The sequence below is a fragment of the Pithys albifrons genome, chromosome 6, assembly GCF_047495875.1.
Source record: "Pithys albifrons albifrons isolate INPA30051 chromosome 6, PitAlb_v1, whole genome shotgun sequence".
Taxonomy (NCBI): Eukaryota; Metazoa; Chordata; class Aves; order Passeriformes; family Thamnophilidae; genus Pithys; species Pithys albifrons.
The window spans coordinates 7,320,846-7,329,290 of record NC_092463.1 but is presented as its reverse complement, the minus strand read 5'-3'; the positions used below and the strand labels follow the sequence as shown (position 1 = coordinate 7,329,290).

Below are 8,445 nucleotides of genomic sequence, written 5' to 3'. Positions count from 1 at the left end.
CACCTTGTGGAAATAATTCATGTGCCTGAAGAGTCCTTGTGGAATCAAGCTCTGATCCCAGCCTTGCATGGTTCTTAAGCACTCCCATCTATGAATTTCTGCTATCTCTTCTTATCTCCCTGTGCCCACAAGCTGGAGCAGACAGCTGTGGTGCGTGAGCAGTGGGAGGTGATGTCTCTGCCTGGGCTGTTTCCTGACCTGCCACAGGTCTGGATGCACAAGGGCATTTTGTAGGATGGCCCTCAGTGAGCACAAGCCCTGGCAGAGAAGGAATGGCCCAGGTGGGGATATCAAAGGCTGCTGTGGGATACAGCTGGACACCTCTCCCAGCCTTGCCCAGCCTCTGGGGCCAGGGCCACCTTCTACCCACAAGGACCCTGCCCTTCTCCCAGCACTCAGAGACACCCACAACAAAAGCTCTTGGTCATGGGAAGATGTGATTTGCCTTCCATAGGGTTGGTATTTCTGCTAGGTATTCCTCTGGAAAGCTTTTCTCTTGTTATCTTCAGGATCTTCTTTTATGCCTTTGTGAAATAGTTCTGTGCCAATCATGGGACTCTTGGATGCTGTGCTGTGATGCTTTCACTGTTTTGCTGTGCTTAGACATGCACAGGACTTTGACATCCATTTTCCAGCACAGCAAACAAATGTTGTTATAACCTGATAATCTCAACTATTTTGAGTACACTTAGACCACACAGGGAAGAGTGTGAAAACAGCTTTTGGAAAGTACCAATTTGGTTTTATCAAGGACTGTGTTGGCAGCTTATGCCTCATATTTTAATTGTCCATGGTAAGGAAACATCAGCTGATTCAATGTAATAATATTTTTCTACATGAGTGCCAAGACTCCTTTGTCTGAAATGCTTCATGGAAATTATTCACAAAAGCAGATATTCATTGGTAAGAGCTTTTCTGGCACTTTTCATCAGCTGATCTACAAAGGAAATCAGTGCCCTTATTTGCCTGTTATTGGTACACAAGTACAGAGAGGAAAAAGGACTTGATAAGGTGTATGCCTGCTAACAACATGATGGCTTGCAGAGGTATTAAAGACTTCTGCCTCCTTTTGACTTTATTTGGAGTTAAGAGCGCTCTGGAGGCCCATTAAACAACTATTAACATTGACCTAAATAATTCCTTTACTTTTCAATCTCTTTATTGTCTTTACAGAGAATATTTCAACACTAAGAAAGGAAGCTGCATCTTAATTCTCTTAGGGGTAGTCCTACAGGCTTCTCAAAACTACTTTCAAATGTTTTATGTCCTTGTCAAGGTTCAGGCATCTTCAGCTCTCAGCACTAAGTGCCATCCCTGTGACTCCAAAGGGATGTGTGAGGATGACTCATAGAGATAATTTCTTGCAGAACCACAGTATTGGTCAGTATTTTCACAGGAAATTAAACATTTCAAGGCGAGGTTGATTACAAAGAGGTATTTTTTGTAATTACACATTTGGGAGCATAGTGTGACTGCTTTTGAATCATAGAATTGATTGGGTTGGAAAAGACCTCTGAGATCATTAATTTGGAGATCACCTCATGTTGAAAACTTACACAGACTGCCTTGTAAGAAATAACCCTGAAAGTAAAAGGTGGCATTTTCTAAGGTCTTTGTTTAAGTGCCACCCAGGTTCATGTATACAGGCCTCCTCCACCTCTGTGTGAAAAAAGCAGTTATATTAGTAACTGTATGTGGCCAAAAAAGCTGCTGAAACCAGAAGGCTATAAATGACTTATGCAAACTTATTAAACTTCAGGTTTTAAACCATTTAAGCCAAAATACATAAATCAAGCCATATTTGTTGAACACATGGCTCAGGTCATAAAACTTTCCAGACCATAAAACTCAGCCAGGCTTACACAGAATCTGAACTGAATTTCAGATTTGTGATCATATACAGTCTTTCTTGCAAGTATTTTCCATGCCCTAACAAAGACAACTGTGTCTTAGTTTTCTCAGTGTCAGGGTCCTTTAAACTCCATCACACGTTGCAACCTCTTCCCCTGCTCCAACGGGTTTTGTGTTCAGGGCCACCTCTGCAACCTGGAGCAAGACTGCAGCGGAAAGAGGTGTGAAAAGTCTCCTTCAGGCTGGGCTTTGTGGTGATTTTGTTGAGCTAAGAAGGTGTTCTTGTTCCATCTGCATCTGAAATACATCTGTTAGTCATTGTTCCTCTGTGTTTGTCTTTTTCTCTCCATTATTTTTTGGTCACACCACACTAGCATGAATGACAAATCTTGTGGACTCAGAGGCTGGAAATTTTTCTAGGATGGGGGGAAGCTCTATTTACACACAGGATAATATGCAGAAACTTGCAATTCTATCTATGAAGCTTTAACATTTTACTTAGGCTTTGTTTATGATTTGGCCATGTGAGTGATATTGGAAAATTACTGTCATACCTAAATAAGGTCCTCAAGCAACTTTGTCACTCTGCGTCTCCAGTTTATTAATGAAATACAAGTTCATAAGGAAAAATGAGGCAGAACCCTATTGTAGGTCGGACTTACAAGCCATATCCCACAAAGAAATGACTGTACTAAAGGAGTAATCCTGTCTGGTTTTCAGTTTTTTCCAGAGCAAATCCCATTTTTTCCTTGTTACTGGCATTGTCAGGAGGACTCTTCCAGTGCTTTTCTTCAGCTGGCACTTAAAGGGTGAGAAAAATATGGTGAAATACAGCAACATGAGCCTGGTACTACCATACGATCAGAAGTGTAAGCACTCCACCAGTGCTGGTACAATTAAAGAGTAGGACAGAAGTGGTTGTATATTTTGGGGCTGCAGAAGCTCTGCCAGACACACTGTGCACACAAAACCAAAGAAACTTTCAAGAGCTCTCCTGACTGCACACAGGTATTAAATATTGGCCAAACAAATGCAGCGGAGAAGGCAGACAGAGCTAATGAGAACAAGGCAGATTAAAAAAGGTGTGTGTGCATACATATACATCATCCAGAGGGGGACAACAGGACAGTCACAAGGTAAAGTCCAGAAAGTGAACATCTCCAGCCCACAAGAAATAAGGATAAGACCATCTGATTAGCCAGAAAAGCTGCAAAATTTAAGACAAAGTGAGTGCAACAACTCCAGCCCCCTCGTGAATAGTGTCTTGTGTTCCTCTGTTGTCTGGCTAAGCTGGTTTGAAAAGCCCCTTCATCAGCAGTATGGAGCACAATAAAGGTGCAGAACCACACAATCCTTAGAAAACTCGGGCTCTTAACAGATGAACCTACATTGCAAGTTCCTCCAGTCATGTTATAAATGGTTTTTTCCCCTAAAAAACAGTGATCAAAAGGGTATGCAGTCCCCTACTGCTTCCAAAATTAATAACTTCTTTAAAAAATGCTTCCTTTACTATAAATCATCTTTTATATTTTGCCTTTCAGCAGCCATAGCAGATCACAAGGGTGGTATCAGAGGACATAAAGGCAAACTAGCACAGAGCTCCTGCATCCTGAAGTTACGCTTCAAGCACAGTTGCTCCACAGCTCTGTGAATCAGCAGATTTGTGTTCTTGGCTAATTTCTACCATTTACATATCCTGGCTCCAAATCTCCAGCTGCATGACTTACTTGCATGACTAACCTCACTGAGTTCCAAGGGCAGGACTTCAGGGGCCTCCAATACAAGTCTTGCAACTTTCAATATCTGTGGATTCAGGTCACCTAATCAAGTGCTTCTGCTCCCTTTTCAGCCAGAGCAGCTAAGCTGCATCAAACATGGATCTCCTATATCCCAATCACCAAACTACATGTCACGTACTGTCTTGATAGACCTCTTTCTATTCCTGTGTGTTTTGCACACAGGGGGACTAAAAGGAGGAGGGGTAGAAGATGCAATTCCTGGATTGTGCCATAACCCTACAGCACCCTTCTGAGTCATGAGTGGGTTGCATCCCATCTGGCCAAGGTGAAACTGAATTGAGAATTCCCACTCCCTAGCTGACTACATTTATTAAGAGACCATGGAAAGGTAGCTCTGATACTTCTTGTTCCTCATCCTTTTGACAGAAGCCTGTGGTTTCTCTGTGAACAATACTGGACTCAGCCTTACAAGGCTCCAAGTCTGCACAGCAGAGCAGGTTTCTCTAGTGGAATATAGACCTGTCTTTGCTGTGTTCCCAAACCATGGCAGGATTCAGAGGAGAGCCTGACTGTGCCAGTCACTGACACCTGCGCAGCCATGGGCACTCCAGTTTAGTGACCTGGGGAACTTCCAGGACAAATCAGTAGGTGGTAGGAATTTTACATACCTCTAAGATCAGACAGTTGCCACAGCAGAAGATTTATAAGTAGTCTTCTTTGCCAGATGAATCTACCTGAGTCCCATTTCTGGCACCCAAAGAAAATATTGAAGAACTTACCCATCGTGACGGTGCACCTTTTAAGGACTTGGATGTTTGAGGGCAGATCACATGACCCTATGTATTTTAACTCAGCACCACACAGATATTAATTACTGACCTCATGACTGTATTTTAAGGGTTAATTTACATTTGAGGAAATGGCTCAGGCTCCCCAGGCAAGGGGTCACAGCACTAAGCCCGACAGAGTTCAAGTGTTTGGACAACACTCTTGGGCACATGGTGCAATTCTTGGGGTGCCCTGTGCAGGGCCAGAGGTTGGACCTTGATGATCCTGATGGGTCCCTTCTAACTCAGGATATTCTGTGAGTCTGTGAAATATCACAGACACCCACATGATTCTCTCTGTGTAATTAAGAAGAGCAGCAGAGTTCACTCTACCCTGAGAGCGAGAGCCGGCAGAACCACCGGCTACATCCAAAATACTTGTCATACAGGTTCTGAATTGCCTTGGGAGGAATGGGTTGCATTACCTGGGAAAGGGTGCAGCAGTAAGGCAGGCAAGTCGTTCTGAGTATCATCATGTGTGTTGAGCACACCTGGTCTCCCTGAGAACCTTCCCAGGACTGGGAGTATGTAACACACTGAAGATGGAAAGACTGAGAGAGGTACATCGCTGGCATTTTCATCACATTGGGAAAAAATGGCTGTTGGTGATGTTGTGGATGCTCTCAATTCACCTGCGACAAACAGGAGCACAGTGAGAGTGGATTAGTAATGGCTATCACATTGTTAAAAGGACTTAGAAAGGTCCTTCTCAGGCAAGAGCTCTGACCACTAGACATTTACATAAAGGATGGGCATCCTATTCTGCTAAAAAGTGAGGTCTGCTCAATTATTTATAAAAGGAGTCATAACTGATTACCAACAGTAGATCCCGTGTGGCACTGAGTTCAAGGTATCTCACTTTTAGCTCTGCCTGAGGTGTGAGATGAAGCTTCTGAGCCATCCTCACATTTAGTTTATCAGCCAACTCCACACAGTTCTCATCTGCTGTAGATCTCCTGGTCTGTCTGTCAAGGTATCTGCCTATTCCATTGAACAATCCTATGAATTATAAACACATTCCCCAAATTGTGGCTTCTTTTCCACCTCCAAACTGAAAAAGAAAAACTAACAGAAATAATCCTAGGGAAGCTTTCACTACTCCTACTCTAGTGATGAGTAACTTGACACACCCTTGCCCCATTTCATAATCCAGGCAATTTGGGATTTTCCAAGAAAAAAAGTCCAGAACTGATTAAAACACAATCTGTGTATGCTAAGGCAAATTCCCATCAGCTGTGTAACTTATACTTTGCATCCTGACTTTCTCATCATATCAAATCTGTCTTCCCTAGGGATTTATTTGACATGTACATGCCTTGCCTAGTTACCCACACATGAACTTTTGAGCCTGATGGTAAGATCTGAACATGCTCCTCCCTTTCATGTCATAGGATGCCATGTGGTAAACTCTCAGCTGCTGCTATTCAGGTTGATTCCCATTAATTCCTTCCCATTCCTGTGGTGTGGAGTGCATTCCTTTGATGAGTCTGAGAAATCAGAATGGATCTGACTTCTTGAAAAAGTGCTTCTTTCTTTTTGTTCCATGTAAGTGTAGCTCTTAGGATGTGATCACTCTGATGGCAGTCCGAGGCATGACCCCAACTCCGTGATTCCCTGTGGAGAGGCTTGTTTTCATCCTTGGGCTGGGGATGCGCCCTTTGAACTGGGTTCTGCTGGGGAACCAGGAGCTGGGATCCCTGTTACTCTCAGCATGCTCCAACAAGAAGCTTCCTGCTTCCAGGAGTTCCCAGCAGCTGTTTGCCCCTGCAGCACCGCTGGCTTTCACACAGCGATGTAACTCCCACTCCTGCACACAAGATTTGATCCAATGTGCAATAATTGCAGTTGACACAAGTCCACATGAAAGAGCTTATTCCTTTCTTAAATGAAAACTATTTTTAGGGGATCTGCAGAAATTACAGTCAAGAATGGCATAACCACCATAGTCCAGATGATGTGTGGAAGAAGGAACCCTCTACTTCTGGGCTCCAGGTCGATGAAGAGCTGTGCACAAGTTTTGCCTGATTTTTTATTTAATTCTAACCCTCCTCTGCTATAAAATACAGCAATAAAATAATGCAGTGATGGCACCCAAAGACAGGCAGGCACAGGTTAGGAACTTGTGTCTCCCATAAAGAAATGGGAATGAACACACAGTGAGTTATTCCCAGTGAAGACCAGCAATCCTATAATTTAATCCATGGTAGCCAGAGTGAAGAAACAACATCCACGAATGGGAGTTTCACGTCCACAACTAGGCATTACTAATCTAAACTTTTGAAAAAGCAGGAATCTAAACCACTCACTCTTTTTGTGATTTCTTGTTTCTGAAAAAGAGCAAACAAACCTCTATACACCCACAAAGCAACTGACCTCTCCCCCAGCTTCCCAGATTTAATTCTTAGCAGTTCCAAATTCTGGGATGAAGAGGTAAAAAGACCAAGCATTTGTTGTTGCTTTAGGATTTGTTAGTCTCTTTGAGAAACTACAGGGGGAAAAAACAACCTCTATTTTCTCACCACACAAACAGCAGAATACTAAATTAAAATATTAAAATTACAGGAACCTGGGAAAATGGAAGAAATGGAAGTATAATGAAACTGTTACCAAATCTGTATCTCTTTCCCAGTAGTAAAATTAAGGGGGTGGAAATCACATGTTCCACTCCCTCACAGAGTTGTTCTGACAAGTTGCCAGTTAATGACTCTAAGACACTCTCATGCTATAATTGCGGAAATAAAACACTTTAAGATAATGTTGAAAATGCAATAATCTATTTTTAACACAACAGAAACACTCCTTAAACAATGCCACCTTATCTGTGTTTAGAATGGCCTGTGACATGGTTAAGTACCTGGATTTAAGTTGACAGAAGAATGAAAGGATTATAAGAATGGCATTCCTGGAACGACTTGACAGATGAGATCCCATCACTGCAGTCTCTTGTATTTTCAACTTGTTTATTCTTGTTTGCTGTAAGGAATCACAGCATTGCACACCTTGCATCTGCATATAATTGCCTAGTCACTAAAATTCTGTGCCTTTCCCAGATCATGCCAATACAGACACGTGGAGAAAAAAGAAAAACCAACCCAGGCAGGCTGGGCAAACTCTGGAATAATGGGCACACTTGGCTCTCATCTAAATGAGGCAACGGTATAATAAGAAATACATCTTGTAACATGAGAGCATGTGCTGCTGTGCCACCCTGGGCTGAAATAGCAACACACCAAAGCCACCTGATTCCATTTCCTGGAAACTCCAAGCTTGTAACTCTGAAGGAAAACACTCACCATTTAAACAAAGCCTGTGCTTTCTGCTTTTGTTGCTCATGGTGCTCTTGCTAAGTTCATGTTATTTAGACCTTAGCCTTCCAATTTATCCAGTCTGCCAAGGGATCAGATTTATCAGATTTATCAGTGACCTTTCCTTATCATACCCAAATGCCACAGCATTGTGTCTGCACAATTTAACAGATTTACAAAGTAAATAATACAGGCAAAGTGTTACAAAACCAACAACAACAACAACAAAAGGCTCTCTTACATACAGAACTTTGAGCATCAGCCTGCAGAAATAAATGCATGACCAGGCTAAAATGAAATCAAGAGATTGCAGCAAGTGGTTGAAATCATTTCTTATTGCAATGGTAAAGTTTTTAGCATAGCAATCAGAATATCAAGGAAAAAAAAAGAAAAGAACCAAGCCTTGTTATTTCCAAAGTCCTGATTTTTTTTAAACCCATGCAGAATACCATAGCTGTTAGACGTATCTAAGAGAAATGTTACATTGGTTCATTAAATACAATTTTACCAAAGACAGCTGAATTCTTTTAAGTTCCATTGAAAAAGTTATCACTGGGATTCATGAGCAGTAACTTTTACAGAGATAAGCAATATTTTAATACTTTAAATTGCTTACTAAAAACTACTTTGCAGAACTCAGCAGTGACCAAGTACAGCATAAATGAGCTGAAAAGCCCTCACTATGTTCTTTCTGTAACAGAACATTAGCACTTGTCCAGCTCC

At 42.0% G+C, this 8,445-nt stretch overlaps 1 long non-coding RNA gene across 1 annotated transcript; it reads right to left on the bottom strand.

Moving 5' to 3' along the window:
* Positions 1-2,498: 2,498 nt before the first annotated feature.
* On the bottom strand, positions 2,499-7,361 carry LOC139673631 (uncharacterized). Its single transcript, XR_011698162.1, has 3 exons — positions 7,272-7,361; positions 4,843-5,049; positions 2,499-2,652 (listed from the first exon to the last, which is right to left on the bottom strand). It is a non-coding gene; the product is annotated as an uncharacterized lncRNA (long non-coding RNA).
* Between the last annotated feature and the right edge of the window lie 1,084 nt (positions 7,362-8,445).